The sequence below is a fragment of the Thamnophis sirtalis genome, unplaced genomic scaffold (genome assembly GCF_051295495.1).
Source record: "Thamnophis sirtalis isolate CommonGarterSnake01/CBP01778 unplaced genomic scaffold, rThaSir2_p1.2 scaffold_1, whole genome shotgun sequence".
In the NCBI taxonomy this organism is placed as follows: domain Eukaryota; kingdom Metazoa; phylum Chordata; class Lepidosauria; order Squamata; family Natricidae; genus Thamnophis; species Thamnophis sirtalis.
The window spans coordinates 101,115,237-101,135,371 of record NW_028261381.1 but is presented as its reverse complement, the minus strand read 5'-3'; positions in this window follow the sequence as shown (position 1 = coordinate 101,135,371).

The window sequence follows — 20,135 nt, the reverse complement described above, 5'->3', positions numbered from 1 at the left end:
CTCACCTATGTTTTGGTAATCCACATGGGTTGGCTCTCTCATCCATGATAGAATCTTTATTGAAGTTGGCTTTACCAACCTGGCATTCAGTAATATTAGCCAGAGTCCAGGTCTTCTAAGGCTCCAGAGACCAAGCTTTGGGTTTGAGCACAGAAGGCTGGATTATAACTCTAGTATTAAACACCAGGGTTGTCTTTCCTGAGAACAGCCCATATTTTGTCTACTGCTATAAAAGGGGAATTTTTTGAATCATCAAATAAAGATGCACACTAGAGAATTTGACAGTATGTGTTGACTGCAATCTAATTTAATTCTGTTTAACTATTTTGCTCTTTGACCACAAATAAACCTTATCTAATTCAACTTAGCTCTAAGTTCCATTTGAATGAAAAAGGAGCTCTGATAAATATGGTATTACGAAAGATTAGGCTGTATTTTTCCATAATTTCACAGAAAGCTCCCACTACTTCTTAGCTAATCCAAAGATCAAGTTAATAGGTTTGTATTTTGAAGACCTGTGGGAATATATTTTCCCATCTGAGATGTTAATTAACAATCATTCAGCTATTGAATATACAATCCCTATGTATTATTGACATGATTGTTTACTATATTTGTATATAACAGATAGCTTTCTATGGTAAATATTAAATAGTACAATAATAGCAAAATATTCTTCTCCTAATTAGTCAGCTATTTATTTTCTAAAGGAATTTGTCTATCTGTGTGCATGAATGCATATCTGTGTATACTAAGGGAACAATTTGTGATTGGTGCAGTACTGTAAACCTTAATTTACTTTCTTCTGAGTACATCAAGGTACAAACTAATCCTACAGCTTCCTTCATGGAGCACCTATTCAAATTAATGAGAAATATATACTCAATGAATTCAAAAATATATTTGTCATTACTTCAGTTGTATCGCACTAAAATAAATATACAGAATAGCACAAATTGAGGTTTTTAAAACTTCAGTATGATATAACAGAAGAAAAACTGTAATTTCAATTAGATTGATCCAAATACTTTAGTTTGGGATATAATATCCAGTTTATGGAAATAAACTGAATATGAAATATGACTCGATTGAAACAAGTTGTAAGTATCCTAAGACATTTGTTCATTATATTTTAAATGAAAATGTTTAAAATGTTTAGTTAGAAGTATTAATCCTTCATTTATTTTAAATAACACAGAAACTTGTTAAAGAATTGTGTCACTGCATTTAATAGGAAGCTACAGTGTTATTCCTGGACTATTCAATCCAACATTATACTGGTTGGCAAGAATGGTCAAGGACTTTCAAGGTTTTTTTGTTTGTTTCCTAGGACAAATAGAAAGATCTTCTGTAAGAATTTCACCTCTCTAAATTATTTCTGAAGATAAACCAACTTTCAAACTGAATATACAGATTACTCCTAAGGTATGGAACAAAGCCAAATACCTTGTGAATAAGGTGACCAAACATTCTCAGGAGGTTTTACATATTTCTGCTCTAAACCCATGAAATTCAAACTTAAGTCAAATTCTCTCTAAAAGAAAAAGGTTAACGGGACTCAGAAACTGAAAGGAAATTAAGTCACTCTTTATACTCTGGGCAAGCTGCCCAGAGTTTTTCTTCTAAGAAAGGCACTTATACAGATCTTTTAAATAAAATAAATACATAAATATACTTTGGATTTTGGAAAACAGTAACACAGTAACGCAGACTACAAAGTGAAAATGGGCTGTCCTTGTTACCATCATCTTCATTATCATTTTACAAATACATAACATACAAGTACCCTTTTTTTCCTGAGATAAGAAAGCCTGCCAAGTTTGAAGATATAATAGCTCTTTATAAGCATCAAAACTGAACTACTTTAAACAATGCAACATTTGCCTTTGAGATGGAAATAACACTGCATTATAATGCAATGAGTTAGTCAGTGGGATATGATAGAATGGTTACTTGACATAATTTGATTTTTATCTATAAGTCCCATGAATCAGTGTTTTCTGAGGTAGTATTCTAAGTCACTGTAGGAAGATCATTCTATAGTTCTTCTCACTAAATTACAGAGAAACACTTTCTCATTTTACATTGCAGACCAAATTGGACATTATATCCCAGACTAAGTTATTTGGATCAATCTAATTCCAATTGAAATTACAGTTTTTCTTCTGTTATACCATTCTGTTAATCAGTTAATCAGAATCCCGCATTCTCAATTAACAATTTCCTTAATTGGTATAGCTTGATATCCAACATTCCTCAATATTTATAATTTTGTGGTCACCCTTCGAAAAATAAGTTTGGATTTTTTTTTTCAAAACACAACATAATACCCTAATTTGCATTTATTTTTCAGAGTGAGTTTGCAGGATGGTCCAAAGATGGTATAATCACGTCCAATTGGCCTCGAGTGGGTTGAAGCTGAAGCCACGCCTCTGAGCTCCTCCCTTTATACTCCAGTTTCAATCCAGTCTGGCCTGAGAAGAGATTACAATTCTTGGACTCCTAGTTGATTTACCATTTCTGGACCCTACTCATCTCATCTCTGGTTCTCAGTTAGCTGTGGCCATACCTCCATCTTCTTGTAAGTCCCTGAGGGTGGCTGTGGTTTTTCCAGCTGCCTGGGGGTTTGGGTGAAAGGCTTGGAGGCTCCGGAGGCTTAGTCACTGTTCCAGCAGCCATTTTTAGCCGGAAACCATGTGGAGCCTTTTTTTCTCCGATCCATGGTTTTGGGGGCTAATGAGTCTTGGGTTCCAGCCCGACAGCCCCTGTCACCCCAGATGACTGTTCTTTGCCTGCGGAGGGCTGAGGAGAGTGCAGAGAAGAGCGTGAAGGCTCCATCACTCTGAGAAGCTGCAGAGGTGGCTGGAGAAGCGCACAGTTGCAGCAGACTCCCTAGGACTCCGCAGCAGCCCCAAAGCATGCCAATCATGGCGTTCTTCACATCGGGGTGTGCTGCGAGGGGAGTGAAGTTATCTGCTGGTTGCTGAGGTGGAGGTGAGAAGCAGATTGTGATGGAAGCATGAGGAGTGGGAATAAGTGCAGAGCGCACGTGGCAAAGATGGCAGACAGGGCTGGTCTCCTTCTCCTATGATGGCCCCTGGGGAGGGGACTTCTTCTAGACAGTGGCCTACTGCCTCCTCCAGGAGGCTTAAGGCCTCAGCTGCCACTTGGCCTTCTTGTGCCACCCAGAAGGATGAGCAACGGAGGCATAAGGCTTTGACCAAGACCTTATCCAGGGCCAAGAGGTTACAGGCTCTTCAGGACAAGCTTATCTCTTCCCCATCCAGGTCCAGGTCACATCTCATCATCTCCTGTGGCTCTGAGGCTGGCAAGTGGACAACAAGCAAAGTGGCAACTGGCTTCGGCAGCTTATGCCAGAGGTTCCCTTTTTGGGGCTTCCCTTGACCCAATCACGGTTGAGGACAAAAACAAGAAGAAAGTGCTGCCTACCTTGGCAAAGAAGGCGGAGCAGAAGACCATGCCTTATAATTGCAAGTCTTCATGTTGCCCACAGGAGCAGGAGACGCACCAGAGCAGGTACCCTCCAGCCAGGTTGGATAGGCAGACTGACAGGGGATACAATAGGGATAGATCACATTTCCAGCCCCAGAGTAAGCAGCCCTTTCCGTGATGGAGGTGGTCACCCTTATCGCCGGGGCAAGTAGGTTGACTTTGACTCCACCCATTGGCGGCCGCCTGGTGCTGTGCTCAGACGCCTGGGCGGAGATCTCTTCTGATGCTTGGGTATTTAGTACGGTGACGTATGGTCTCCGTCTGGAATTTCTCTCCCTCCCTCCAAATTGTTTTCACCCCCTGCCAAGCACATTAAAAAGCACCAGCAAATGTGGTAGGTCATCCAATACCTGCTTGACATTGCGGCAATAGAACCAGTGCATAGGTTTCTATTCAAACCTTTTCCTCGTGCCTACGTCTTCAGGGGAATGTAGAGCCATTTTGGATTTAAAAATTTTAAGCCAGTTCTTGGTTTACAGGCATTTTAAGATGGCCTCTCTCAAGTCCATTTTGGCAGGGGATTATATGGCCTCCATTGACCTCATGGGGGCCTACCTGCACATCCCCATTCTCTCTGAGCATAGGCGTTTCCTTTGCTTCTCCTATCTAGGGGTACACTATCAATACAGGGCTATGCCATTAGGGTTGGCTTTGGCTCCCATGTCTTTCACCAAGATGTTAGCGGTAGTTGCTGCCCACCTGAGGGAGGTTCCATAATACTACATTGCTACCTGTATGATATCCTCATCCAGGGGGGGCATCATCTTCCCAGATAAGGACAGATCTTCAGCAGGTCATTGACACTCTCCAGAGTCTGAGTTTCTTTAATTTCAAGAAGAGTACCTTACCCCAGCCACTAGGATTCTTCTTCTGGGGGCAGTTATAGATTCCTGTTTGGGTCAAGTTTTTCTTTCCCCAGATCGCAGATTCAGTTTGTTGAATTTAGTTAAGCAGATTCGGAGGGCTCATTGTGTTCCTTTGGCCTCCTCTCCAGCTTGCTGAGAAAGTTCATCTCTTATATCAAGGTGGTGCCGTGGGCACGGCTGCATGCCAGGACGCTTCAATGGAGGCTGCTCCTATACTAGAGGTCCGATTCCAGCAACTCAATGCTCAATGTGCCAGCTACGTCGCAGGTACTGATGTCCCTCAAATGGTGGGTGTCTCCAGTCTTGCTCAAGGGCTGCGAATTCAGGGAGCAGGAGTACTTCATCCTGACAACAGACACAAGTCTGTTTGGCTGGGGGGAAACCCTAGACTCTCAGCTAACCCAGGGCCGGTGGTCATGGAGCAACATTCGGTGACAACATAAATTTGGCTAGAGGTCCAGGCAGCTCATCTCTCCCTGCGTCGGTTTCAGACCATGGTTTAAGGTCACCATGTCCTTGTCCTAACCGACAATGTTGCAGCAAAGGCCCACATAAATCGACAGGAGGGCATGCAATCCAAGGCAGTGCACACCAAGGCATTGGGCAGAGAAGCATCTGCACTCCATCCGAGCAGAGCACATCACTGGCATTGACAATCACCAAGCCGACTGGCTGAGTTGAGAGATAGTGGACAACTGAGAGGGGAGCCTTTCTAGGGACTGTTCTGGAAGGTCTGCCAGAGATTCAGGAAACCAGTGGTGGACCTGTTCGCCACTCCATCCAATGCACAGTTTCCACGGTTCTTTTCCCAATTCCAAGCTCGGGGAATGGAGGGAGTCGATGCCCTTTGCACAAGGTGGCTGGTCGGGCTGCTGTACGGTTTTCCTCCCCTTCCTCTCCTTCCTAGGGTCATCCAGAAAGTAGTCAGGGAACAGGAAAAGGTCATCTTAGTGGCTCCAGGAGAGCCTGGTTCATGGATCTTATGAGTCTGTCAGTAGGGAGGCCGTGGAGGATTCCCCGGGGGGGGGGGAGATAGAGTTGCATCAGGGGAGGCTGGTTCATCCAGATCCACAGTGGCTTCAACTAGCCATGTGGAGATTGAGCGGGAGCACTGAGGAGGTGTCCATGGGATTGGGCGGCATATAAATGTTATTAAACTTATAAACTTAAACCATCTATCCCAGGGGTGATTAGGACCATTGAGGCTTCTCGCAGGCAGTCAACCAACAGGATATATGATTCCACCTGGGTCACTTTTGTGTCTTGGTGTCAGTCTGCTCATGTGGTTCCGTCTAGAGCCACAGTCCCTCAAGTCTTGGACTTCATCCAGGACGGCTTGGATAAGGGCCTGTCCCTTGCCACGGTTAAGAGGCAGTTGGCGGCGCTAGCCACAGTGATTCAGGGTGAGGGCCTCACTCCGCTGACCTGTCTACCCATAGTTAGGAGGTTCACCAAGGGGGTGGCACACTTGCAGCCCCCTCCTGTTCATAGGCTTCCTATGTGTGACCTCCCCATGGTGCTGCGGGCTCTTATGGCTGAGCCTTTTGAACCATTAAGGACGATCAGCCAGAAGCTACTCAGTTGTAAAGTTGTGTTCTTGGTAGCGGTTACTTTGGCTAGACACGTATCCAAACTGGGAGCCCTTTCTTCCAGGGAGGATTTATGCATGTTTCACAGCAACAGGGTCGTGCTTCGGCTTGATCTGGCATTCCTGCCTAAGGTTAATTCTATTATTCACCGTTTGCAGGAGGTTGTTTTACCGGACTTCTGTCCAGCTCTGGTCAGAGAGCAGGAGCATAGGTGGCACTGCTTAGATGTGAGAGTGGCATTGAGGATTTATCTGAAGTGGACAGCTGAGTTCCGGAGGTCTGAGGCTCTGTTTGTATCATTCCAGCCCTCCTAGTTAGGAAAAAGGGTATCATCTTCCATCATTAATCGTTGGATTCGTTTGGCTATCGCCCTCGCCTATTAGGCACAGAAGTTGCCGGTGCCAGTCAGTATCACGGCACATTCCATGCGAAGTGTGGCCATGTCGGCGGCCTGGGCTACTGGCCTATAGAAGATACCTGCAGGGCTGCGACATGGACCTCCCCGTCGCCATTCATCTGACATTACATGTTGGATGCCTTTGCATCCTCAGACATGTTGTTCAGCTGCAGGGTTTTACAGTAGGTCCTGTCTGATCGGTGACTCCCATTCTATGGGATGGTAACTTGGGTATGTCCCATCTCTGGACCATCCTGTAAACTCACTCTGGAAAATGACAGTTGGTCTTACCTGAACTGTGATTTTAAGAGTTGGTTGCAGGATCGTCCAGTTCCTGCCCTAGGTTTCGGTAGACAGTCCTGGGGGTCTCCTTTGTGACTTGTTTTCAGGATCTCAGGAGTGCACACTGCATTGAAACTGGAGTATAAAGGGAGGAGCTCAGAGGCATGGCTTCAGCTTCAACCCAGTTTGGAGGCCAATTGGACATGATTGTACCATCTCTGGACCATCCTGCAAACAATTCTTAAAATCACAGTTCAGGTAAGACCAACTGTCATTTTCTATATTCTTCCCATCCCAAATGTACATTGTTTGCCAATTGTTTGCTTCTTAGTGATTCTTTTTTTGCTTGGAAAGTGAGAAATACTAGGAGAATGAGTTCATTACTTTGAAACAGTACACAAGGGAGTCCTTTTTTAGAAGATCATGCCACTTTGTTCTCCTAAAATACAGCATTTCTTTTACATCTCTAAAACTACTCATGGAAGACTCTGATAACAGCTCATTAAAAATAGCAGCCCTTTCCAGATGTTCTTCCTCTTTTCAGTCTTAGATTCTCTCACGGTCATTGTTGGTGAACAATAATATGGTGAGTCAATCAACCACATCTGCCCTCAAAGGATATCTTGTATGTATATGTATGCATATGTTAGTGCAGTATATTCAGGTAATCCTTGACTTACAACACTTCATTTAATGACCATTCGAAAAAAGTGATTTATGACCATTTCTCACATTTATGATCATTGCAGCATCTCCATGGTCATGCGATCAAAATTCAGATCCTTAGGAACTGACTCAGATTTATGATGGTTGCAATAACCTTGGGTCATATGATCACCTTTTGTGACTTTCTGATGAGCAAAGTCAATGGGAAAGCCAGATTTACTCAACAACCATGTTACCAACTTAACAACTGCATTGATTCACTTAACCACTGTGGCAAGAAAAGTCGTAAAATGGGGCAAAAATCACTTAACAACAGTCACATTTAGCAACAGAAATTGTGGGTTCAATTGTGGTCATAAGTGTCAGCTTTGGAGGCCATCTGTAACTTTGGATCTTCTGGGTTGCCACACTCAGTGGATGGGCATGCTGTGAGAAATGGGAGGGGGGAGAGAAGGTGAAATGTATAGCCATAACAACATTCTTTTCCATGGGAGTCAAGGATGTTCATCTTGCACCTGGAGAGGCGTAGCTGGGAAACAACTCCAGTTGGGATGGTGACCTGATTGGGCCATGTGATGAACATGTGGGTGCAGGGGAAGGGATTTTGACTTTTCTTTGGGTGTGTCAACCTCTGTTTGGTTACTTGCTTACAGCTGCTTTGCTACGCTTGCTTACTATCGGCTGCCATAGGAATGGGGGGGGGCATGGTATTGGGGGAGGGGAATAATATTGTATTGGAGGAATCTTGTTCTCACCATCTTCTGTGCATGCTAGTGGCTGATGTTTGGACTTGGTCAAGGCCAATTATCTCACATACCAACGATTGTTTGAAGATGCACCCCACATGACACCTTAGGGAGTTGCAGATTGGACAATGGGTTGGGGAATTGGGGGGAGGATGCTGGGTAAACGTTTGATATGTATATGTTCCCGCCTTTCTGGCTCAGATCTTGCTTTCCTTTTAGCTGCTTTCATTTCATATCTAATAAAAGTACTTTATCTTTATTAACATGGAGTTGAGGTTTTTCTTTCTTGAATATTGAAGGAGGCATGCCTGACAGGGCTCTTTCAGATTCGGATTTTCCCAAATGTGCCAATATGATCTCTCAAATAAAATAACTTTGAGGAAAATGCCTGCCTTGGAGTTTTACTTTTGTTGGGGTTGTTATTTAGAACCCTGACAATCAGTTGAGGACTACCTATATTGTTTCATTATTTCTTTCATCATTTTTTCAGTAAATTAGGTTTTTTCCCTCTTTAATTGCAAGTCTAGTTTTGTGGTCTTATCAATTAGAAGTGTAAATGTTCACAACATACAAAGTTCTATACATGTTTTAAAAACTTGTTTTATGCTTTTTGTAGGCAACAGAGGAACTTTTCATACTGTGGCCTTAAGCTGCTGGATTCTTATGGACAGAATGGTTGAAAATAGTCAGCAATTTCTTTCCGGTTTTCAATCTCTTCCTCTAATGCTTCCAAACTTTAGTTGTGTGATACAGTTTCTTGTTGTGTAGGCTATACCAAGGAGCGTGGGAGCAGATAGAGATGGCTTGCTAATTGTACGTTTCTTAGTGTAATTGAGGTCTTTCAGTACCAGTTCAACACATGCACCTTATACACTATTCACTCTCACACCTTCTGCAGAATGCATAAATGTGATTTTTTTTAAAAAGAAAATCTTGGATTAGGTAATCATCCTAGAAGGCATAGATTTGTTTTCAGTCTGAGTGTGAAATATGTATTTTCACACTTTCATACGGGGCAGAAAGCCTGTGAATTGTATGACCGGAGAAAAACAAGAACAAGCAAAACAAACATGTTTTCATTTGCATGGAAATATAGCAAGGGGGAAAATACTTTTTTTTCCCCCTATCAGTCAAGTGACTATTAAAGACAAGGTTTTACTGCAAATGAGGGCAATAACACTTATCATTGTGGGTTTCATTATATTCTAGAATGCATATATTGCTACTCATACTATCAGATCCAGGAGCTGAAAAAAGAAGAGCCACTTCACATTGATACCTGCATCTGGAATAAGAGGAGCCTGCTACAAACACTTATTATGTGTGGGCTACATATTCAAAGCCATTGGTGCAAACTGAACCCAACCCTAGGAAAATGGAAAGAAAAAAGAATTCAACCTTTATTATTATACACTCTACTCTTGTACATATCTAACAGGAGATCGGAGAAAAAAATTCAGTCCCTGTTATTAAATGTAGTGTTTCTTACACACCCAATCTCGATTAATTTTGAAAGTGTCAAGGATTTTTCTTTCTGTGTCCCCAAAGCCCCATAACAAACTGAATTTCTAAAACCTTTATAGAGAAAGAATTGTTATATACCACTCTTTCAGCTGTTTTTTTTTCCTTCGCCAGCTAAAATTTATTTCCTCTTAGTCAGTGATCAGTACAATTTCTGCCCTTGTCATGATGCCCTAAAGTCACATGAAGATAAAACATACGTATTTGTATTCTGAACACACAGTACAAATCTGAGCATTTGAGAGAAGTAACAGCAAACTTTAATACTTCATTCTTTGGAAGCATCTAGTGTGATGGGTATTCACATAGCTACTCCAAACCTAAGAAAAAAAGAGATTCACAGTTATGGGTTTAGAGTCAAAAGAAAGCCACAAAGCCATGCAAACATTTAAGAACAGGGCTCAAATTGTGAATTTAACGTAGTAAAAACAGATATTTTCCAGTTGAATACAAAATTTTAGTGACTTGTAGTTTTCCTGGTAGGATATGGAAGTAATGTGCAATTGCCTTTTGAGATGCTTTAAAAAAAACAGGGAGACTAAATAAACATTTTATAAATTACAACACTGGTCCTGTTTTGTTTCTGAGCACAGCTCAAACCAGTCAGATGCTACCAGCAGAAGGGAAAACATGATTAAGTATTAGTATAAATTAAACATTAAATAACATAAAATGTACACATATTTAATTTTTGCTTGGCCCAACCCAGCTTTGAAGGGTGAACCCTAGCATGTTACGTGGAGACTATGGACAACTTTTTAGCTATAAAAAGTAGAGAATCACAGCAATAAAAACACAGTGGTATTAGGAAAAAAAATAAAACATCAGCCACACATTTCTGGATAACCTATGCTCTAACTACTTAAATATTAGTCGTTCTTTACTTGCAACCACAATTGAGCCCCAAATTTATGCTGCTAAGTGAGAAATGTGTTGAGTTTTTTCCCCATTTTATGACTTTTTTCGCTACATTTGTTAAACGGATCACTGCAGTTGTTAAATTAGAAAAACTGTTGTTAAGTGAATCTGGATTTCCCATTAATTTGCTTGTCAGAAAGTCACAAAAGATGATCACATGAACCCGGGACACTGCAACCATCATAAATGTGAGCAGTTGCAGGCATCCAAATATAAATCATATGAGCACGGGGATGCTGCAATGATCATGTGTGTGAAAAATGGTCATAAGTCCATTTTTTCAGTGCCGTAGTAACTTTGAACAGACACTAAACAAACTATTGTAAGTAGAGGATTATTTTTTGTGTGGAACAGACTATATTTTAAAGCATTTGCCTATGTTGTTTCTAACATCCAGTTAAACTTCGAAAAGAAAAAAACAGTTTTGTTTATGTATTACTGCAAGGACAGATGGAAGGTGGTTACTGAGTGAAGGCAGGAATGCAGCGAAGTTGTCTTGTACCAAATCAAACTCTCTCTCTATGTATAATTCTAAATGGCAGTAGTACTCAAGGGACAGAGGTGGGTTTTTTTTCTCATTTATTTATTTATATATTTATTTATTCATTTTCAATCTGTCTGGAAGACCTTGGGCAGCAAACAGATAAATAAAAGCACAAGAAAAGACCTCCAATGCAATAAAACTTAATCAACAAAACAGCACTTCATAAATCGAAGATAAAACCAGCACTAAAACTAGAAAACCGCACAACACAATCAACAGCTTGAAATGGCAAATGGATACAAGAAATCTAAGCCACTTTAAAAATTTTCCAAAAGTACATGAGAAAAAAATATATATGAAATGCTCCTTACTGAGTACTGGAAAAATCACACCTATCTCTAAAAAGAATGTTTTTGAGACTGGACAGTGATGGTATGGATATCTCAAGGACATTTCAGATGATGAATTGTTTTATTCATACTTCACCTTACTTTTCACGTTATCTTCGGTGAAGTTAGTGGGTGGTTTTTTGTTTTGCTTTATATACTTTGTTTTGTATACTGTGATAATCACCTTTGATGCCTGGCAGATAACCTCAATAAAATATTAAAACATAACAGAAGCACAATAATCCCCAGTGATGCCAACTTCACTCTCAAATACTGCCTAGAAAAGCTCAATTTTTACCAAATTCTGGAAGGATGCTAATGTGGCCTTAAGGAAAGCTTCCATAAAATAGTGGTTAATAGCAGAAACATTATTTTTAGGTCCCACATCTCTTTACTTCCTGAAAATGGATGATCATGGCTAAATTTGATTTCTTAGAATAACTGTATCAGATTGGTTGATTCCAGTTACAAAAAAACCCAATCCTTCAAAAACCTAGAAGCCATGCTACATAAGTTTTTACCAGGTAAAATCAGCAATTTGAATTGCATTCAGAAATCTATTGGCAACCAATGCAGAATCACAATAATTGTGTTGCATGATCTCATTGTCCAGGATAGAAAATGCTACATTCTATAGTCATTGTGATTTCTAAGAGTTACTAAAGTTCAGCTCATCTAAGGATTATTGCATTAGTCCAAATTAGGTTGGAACATGGGATTGATTATTTCAAGATCACTCACTGAGCTTCATGACTGAATGGCGTTTTCAACAGAATGACACTTACTTCCAAATAAATGCATCTGGCATGAAATTAAAAGAAACAGAATCCATTTTATTCTTCTAGTCATGAATTAAGTCACTTAAAAAAAAAGGAAAGTGAATACCCAGAAGGTTTATTTTATTTTTGCAAACAATTGGCAAAATAATTTTTTGGTGTGACCTAAGCACCTGCAGAAAGAGGGATTTTTAAGCATGGAATAATAGGGTGGTAGAAAATTATGTGCAGCACAATTGAAGTAACACATACGGTTATAAGACTGTAACCAGTCTATAATATCTGATGAACTATTGCTTTAAAAAAATACTGTTACTAGAAGTTGAATCCCAAATCTTTTCTAACTTTAATTTTTATTTTAAAATGAAGCAACTCAAAAAGGAGTAACAGTTTTCTGCTTCTGAGTCAAAGAACTGAGCAGCTTCTTACTGTTCTCCAAATAAGATGAAAAAAGGTATTTATCTCCCCTCTAATCAGTGTGGATTCAGTGACACTGACTATTAAGCATCTCAGAACTTACTAATAACATGGGGCGATGGGGTGTAAATAGGAAGCCAGAGATTTATTCTGTATTTCCTCTTTGTTTCTCATTTTGCTCACTTCATTAATGGCTAACTTCAGGTCATCATTTCCCTTTATTCACTGGCATGCATGCACAAAGCCTGTTTAGATGGTATTTCTTTAAATCAACTGTCCTTTCTTTTAAAGTTGTACTGCTGTTTTACTAATCCTTGATCAGAATAGAATGTCAAATCTCAGGAATGTTCATACATACAAACATGCACACATGCAGAGGGAGAGGGAGGGGGAGGGAGAAAGAGAGAGAGAGAGACCGCGATCAAGACTGTGACCAAGACTGTGACCAAGACCAAGACCAAGACCAAGACCAAGATCAAGACAAAGACCATAACCAAGATAGGCCATCTTTTTGTCATACCCTAATTAATAAAATAAAAGATCACTGCTAATTTAATTTATAGGGTTAGGTATGTCTGTGGTGTGTATTCTTTTCAATCACATTGAATGTTACTGATTTTGATCCATAGTGATGAAAGCGATCACAGTGATCCGCTACTGATCCTGTCAAATTTAATAGGAGAGGCATACTTGAGCTATCAACCATAAGAGAGGGTCGTATAGTAGCACCCACACTTTTTCTGCTGTGGCACCTGTCATTTAGAATACTATCCCTTTGGATTTAGCCTTACCCCAATCCTCATGGCACTTTGCAAGGCATTAAAACGTTGCTCTTGCTCTCATGACTGGGGCCCTGAGGGCAGGTATAGGCCCATTGTCTGATGATATTGATTGTGCAGTGTTCAATTATTCTCATCTGTTCTACTATGCTGTTTTAAGTTATTTATAGTTTTTAATCACTGGATGTGTTTTACTTTTTTCATATTTGTTTCAACTGTTAGCTACCAGAGTCATGTACAGTGTATGAGATGGGTGGCCATATAAATTTACTGAATAAATAAATAAACAAATAAATCTGGAATGGCTGAAGGCATGGTGAATACCTTTTTGAAACTAAGTATCATGTTAAATAAATGTGATTGGAGCCAACAATCACTTCTCTTCCTTGTATGCAATAAAAATCAACTTAATAACTGACCGCACTGCCAAATGCTTGGATTTGCCAAATGCTTGGATTTGCCAAATGCTTGGATTTGCCAAATGCTTGGAGCTTGGATTAATTCAGGGGACAAATTGGCACAATTGGTAATCAGTGTTACCTCTGCAACATGTGCAAACCACTCCAAGTCATAGCTTCTTCTTACTTCTTACTTCCATTTGTATTTGACAGTTTGGTGTAGTGGTTAAGGCCCCAGGCTAGAAGCTGGAAGATTGTGAGTTTAGCTATGTGATTCTCTCAGCCCTAGAAAGTAGGCAATGGCAAGCCAGTACTAAAATATTTGCAAGAAAACTTCAAAGACTTGTCTAATTTATTACATTTTATAGTAGACAATCTTAACAGAAGAAGGAACTTGACTTTGAGCTCAACTATTGACTCTGAAATCCTCTAACAGCAGTCTATTGGGCTGTTGGTTGTTTCCAAGTTACATAGACCCACAGCATAAAAGTGCCCTATAGCAGCCCTTTTCTCATATACATTCCTCTATAACAAAACCAAATCCTAGAACTTCAGATCAAGAGCCAAAGTTATTGTGACACAGAATGGATTCCATTTGAGTGAACTTTATTTCTTCCCTCAGTCTCTTCTACAACTTCATCAGGTTTTCTGAGAACTTTGTGGTTTCATGAAACATAGTTTGCAAAACCCTAGAACAGACTAAGCTGAAATCACAGATGCATAATAGGGAAAATGTATGTGTTCCATTGTAAATTCCTGCCTGACATTTATTGCTGAATAAAGCATGGGTAGGTTTGGGATGCATTACTATTTCATGGGCATTTTCATTTAGCAGATGGTGATTTTTAGATGTTCCAATGAGTCCAGTTTGGCTTGTTTCTTAATATGAGCACTCAGAACCATAATGGAGAATCACATTCAGGTCTGTCAGGAAAGAAGGGGTCATACCCTTCAATTGCTCTTGCAATTCTAAATCATCAATATACATTTGTAAAGTGGGAATAACCAATTGGATATTTTTTTTCTGTCTCAGGTGAAGAAGTGTTTCCACTTTCCTTTTCTACCACCCAGCTTTATATGGTATGTAATATTAACACATTCAATAAAGGGCTGGACAGCAGGCAGATTGCTTCAGTCTCTCCAGGGGAGGGAAGTTGAATTGATTATTTTTCTCTTTGAAGAGTGAAAAATAAAAGAAGGTAGACTTGTTAGGTAGAATAAATATATCTCTGGCATTGCTACTTCATATAATGACTATATTCCCAAGACTCGCCATTCATAAGATTGTATGACTACAAAATGATTTGTTTCTGCCTTCCTCCTATGACCGTGGCAGTCATTTTTAAAAAAGTTTCTTCAGGTAATATATTCACAGCTCTGCCCCATGTTGGTTCAATGTTCTTTAGGTTTTTTTTTTTTTTAAAAAAAAAAACCAAATTGATGGAGGTGCAAATAGGAACAATTTGTTTATTAGGCCTAGGTTTTGTTTGTTTTTTGACTTTTCACTTCATTTTTGTCGTGGCTAGGATACAATCTTACTTTTCAAGAAGTTATTAGTGACTGAATCAGTGTGATAAGGGAATCATTTGATGACATATTGCAATCCAGGAACATATACAGTATACGTTCTGTAGCATGACCGGCTCAGAAATTCTAGGAGTTGAAGTCCAAAATCTTAAAAGGACCACACTTACCTACCCCAGCTCTAAAGCCTTTTAAAATATTGCTAAGGAAAGAGATAGCATCAATTAAAAAAAATCACTAATGTATACTATGTTCAGCCAAATGTAGTTTTTGTCCTTGTTCCACCATTTCTTTGTCATTGCCCTACCTTTATTCTGGAATACACTTAATGGCACATTCAAGTCATGTCCTTCAGTATAATAATAAGTATGTGATAATAAGGCATAAAAGGGCAAACCAAGGGAAATGTTTGAATCTTAAAATAGACAGGTTTGGCAATTATATTCAGGAGATGATTAGTGGTTTTATATTGCTCATGTTTGCTATGAACTCAAAGCTCTACACATGCAGAGAAAAACGAGGTTTGTACGCGTGGAAGGTTGCCATTGTTTTTCACACAATTACTGAATTTATGCATTTTTTAAAATATTTATTTGACTCATTATTATGCTAGAGTGTGATCTGTAACCTGCATAGGGTCCATTAGCATCTCTTTCTAGAGCTCCATAATCCTTCTAGTGCATGCCCAAAAGGGTAGAGTTCATGTTGGCTTGATGTCTATGGAGATTCTCAGTCATCCAAGTCATGATTGTCCCAAAAGTGCTTTTTCAAGAGGCAACTGGACTTTCTGGTTTTACTTTGAAGATGTTTCACTTCTCATGGAAGAAGCTTCTTCAGCTTTGACTGATGGTGTGGAATGGAAGGATTTATGCTTCTTGCAAATAGCTTGTCATTCACTTTTTTTTAGTAAGTTATTAAGGCCACTTAGAGGTTTATCTATGTTGTAAGGTCACCTGAGTAGTGCAAAGGGGTGTGGAGCTTTCTTGGAACTGTTGAAAGGACTGTATTATACACTGAATATAGATGATGTTGTATCCTTCCCCCTCTGTTGAAAGCAAGCTGTTCAATTTTGACATAGATGGCCTCTTTGATCCCTCTTTCAAACTAGTGGTACTTTCTGTCCAAAATGTGGACTTTGCTGTCTTCAAAAGAGAGGTCCTTGACTTTAAATGCAGATAGACTCCTGAATCTAGTCACATTGACTTTTTATTTACATTTTGAAGGTTGGGAGTTCAAGGATATATTTCACCCATAAAACCTGGATCATCTTTCCCATATTAGGTCCTGGTTCTGATTATCTTGCAATGAAATTCTCAATATGATCTATTGAACTTATTATGGCCCTAAGCCCACCCTAAAGGTAAAAGTAAAGGTTCCCCTTGAACACATGTGCTAGTTGTTACTGACTCTAGGGGGTGGTACTCATATCTGTTTCAAAGCCAAAGAGCCAGTGCTGTCTGAAGTCGTCTCTGTGGTCAGGTGGTCGGCAAGACTAAATGTTGAAGATGCACAGAACACTGTTACCTTTCCACCAAAGGTGGTTCCTATTTTTCTACTTGCTTTTGAACTGCTACATTTGCAGAAGCTGGGACAAGTAATGGGAGCTCACTCCATTACACAGTGCTAGGAATTCAAACTGCCGAACTGCTGATCTTTCTGATTGACAACTCAGCATCTTAGCCACTGAGCCACCACATCACTTGGTAGCCACCCTATGGTAGACCAAATCACATTTGACATTCCCCCCCTTCCAAGAATAGGAATACATTCTTAGAGAGAGAGCTGACGTTGCGATGATGCAACATGTGATCTTGGAGCACCAAGATCACAGTCGATATTTCTGTCACTGGGTGGTTTTTTGGACCTAACCCATCCTGAAAAGACAGTGATAGAGAAGAGTATGTCCTGCTGATCTCAGGGACACCACAAAGTCTCTGATTGATCCAGGAGAAGCTCTTTTCCTAATGGCAGAAACCCAGCCCTGAAGCTGCTGAAGTTGGGACAGCTCCGGAATAAAAATAAAATGGAAGAGAATAGTGTGCTGTATTGGTGAGGAAATTTTATTATTATAAAAGAGACTACCCAAAGAAAATTGAAACTAAATTAAAATTGAAGACAAAAGAAAACAAGCAGTGAAATTAAGCTACATTAAACTTAGTGGGTTATCCTTTTTTTACAATTCTCTTTTTACGAATGGAAGTTCCGAAAATGTTTCCTATTTTGGAAGGCACAGTTTTTCTTCTTCTACTTTTTATTTTTTACTTTATATATATATATACTTGTGGATTAAAAAATTCTTGCTTTTCTACAATGTTTGATTGGATTGTTTTTTTTAAAGAATTTTTCTCCGTAAGTCTGCTATTTAAAAAGGGCTGTAATAGCAGAGAGAGAGAAAAGTAACACTGCCACTTTAAGGCTAGAAAATCATTGTATTTTCTTTCCGCTTTTTGATCATCAGAGTTCCTTTCATTTTGTTTATTGAGAGTCATAGTGGAAAGCATGGTTTGTTTATACAGCTGCTGTTTCAGAGTTTTTGCAGTGAAGGCAAAGTTTTGACTTGAAAGATTATAATGAACTTGTTTGGAATACAATAAAAGCCTAGGATGCGATAGTGTTTATAAGTTGGAAGGATGGCACAACAGGAAAAAGAAATATTAATATGGCAAATGATTATGTTTAAATTTAAAAGATATTAATAATAACAAAGAAAATTGAGATGAGAATGGATGATGCAGAACAAAGAACAACAAAAAGAGATGGAAAAATTGAGAATATTCATCAAAAGAAGAAAGTTGAGGACAGAGTTGAGGACAGAGTGGACTATGGAAAGGGGAGATAGGTGGACTGGAACTCTACCTCAGATCTCAAAGTACAGAAGAAGAAAAAAGAGAAAATTTGATGGAAGTAAGGAGAAAAATCTTGACTGAAACATCGGTGATAACCAAAGATAAGTTGATGAAAAGAACAGATGGAGGGTTTCAAGTGCTCATAAGATATACAATGAGCAATAAGCTGCGAAAAAAAGTCCATAAAAGACTCACTAAGAAAACAACCAGAATATTAATTCCACAAATGACACGAGATATAAAACTGCACAACTACTGGAAAGATACAAGTTGATGTAGTGAAAGTTTATAACAAAAATTAAGTCAAACTTAGTTAAATTTAGAGTATTATATATAGTCATATAAATGAGTAATATTGATAATAATACATATATTGGTACTAGTTTGAGGATATGAAATTTTATACAAACTGCAAATGAGGACTACGAGAGGAGACTTAAAAGAATTTATTAAATATAATCAATTTTTTATTTAGAATATTTTCTAAATTTTTATTTAGAAAGATGAAATGTTATTGAATGGAATGCTATTATATAGTTTTACCTCACATTTAGGATATTTCACACAAAAGGATGTTAAAGCAATTTATAGTCAAATGAATATATATATATATATATATATATATATATATATATATATATATATATATATATATATATATATATATATATATATATATATATATATATATATATATATATTGGATTGATGATATGAGAATTTGTTTGAAATGAGTTGATAATTTGTGATCTTACATTTGAAAATGAGGACTATGGAAGTGATGCACAAAAACTTTACAACCAAATGACATGCTGTACGTGATTGAAGAAGGTTCTATGTGTTATTTGTTGTATGTTTTTGTCTGACCAAAAAATAAAAATATTCTTTTAAAAAAACAAGAAATGATATACAAAGATTTTTGGGTTTGCAGAAGTACCACCCCAAGAAAATAGAAATTAAGAGCTGGAAGAGACACCTACAGTAATAGAAAAGGAAAGGAAGAGAGGAAGAGAAGAAAAGGAGGAAAAAAGAGAGAAGGTGAGGAGAGGAAGATGGAAGGGGGAAGCAGAGAAGGAGGGAGGGTAAGAAGGGAAAGAGGTAGAGAGAAGTAGGGGAGAGGTAAGGGAAGAAGGAAGGGAAAAGAGGAAGGAAGGAAGTAGAGAAAGAGGGAGGGAGAAAAGGAAAGGAGAAGAAGGTGGGTGTTAAAATAGGCGAGCAATGGGAAACAAAACAACCCGAATGGAATATTACAATTCTATAAATGGAATGACAAATGTATTAGAATTATGAATGTAAAAAAAGAATAATAATTATGTGAATGTATATATAGAGAGAGCAAAAAATAAAAAAACTTATTAAAAAAAGAATAAGAATAGATTAACTAGAAAGAATGAATCAACCTGACTTAAGTTCATCTCACCTTTGTATGAGTTCAATGTAGCTCCATCCCAGTTTCTGCATTAATCTGTGATTTTTTTTAAAAATGTGGACAAGTTATGTACTGTAGGTCAATATTTTTTCCTGAAGTAGATTTTGTATGAAAAGAATAAAATTTGAAAAATATGTTTATATTCCAGTCATTTGACAAACATTGAAATGTCAGAATAACCAAAAGCTAATGCACTGATTAAGTTTCATTTCCATTATCTACACCTTAAAACATAATCTCCAATTCATATAAAAATGATGTTTAAAAAGGAAAAGCCTAAGCATCTCAAGATTAGCTTGATCTGGAGTTTCCTCACTTCCCTAGACAGCATCCAAACAGATTCTGCTTTTTGTTAATTACAGCTTTTCATGTCACATAGATATTAACCTTTTTACATATGGTAATCTATTATATTGAAGTAAGGTCTGATTCATTCATGCACAAACCTATGCCAATAGATTTATAAATTTGAAATAATGCCCATAAATGTATCTTGCGTTGTTTCAGACCTTAACTCAGAGCCAATTTCCAAATTTTTCTGTACAATCACTAATGAATCTAGCAAAATTCTCACACATAAAGGTTTATGTGTGTC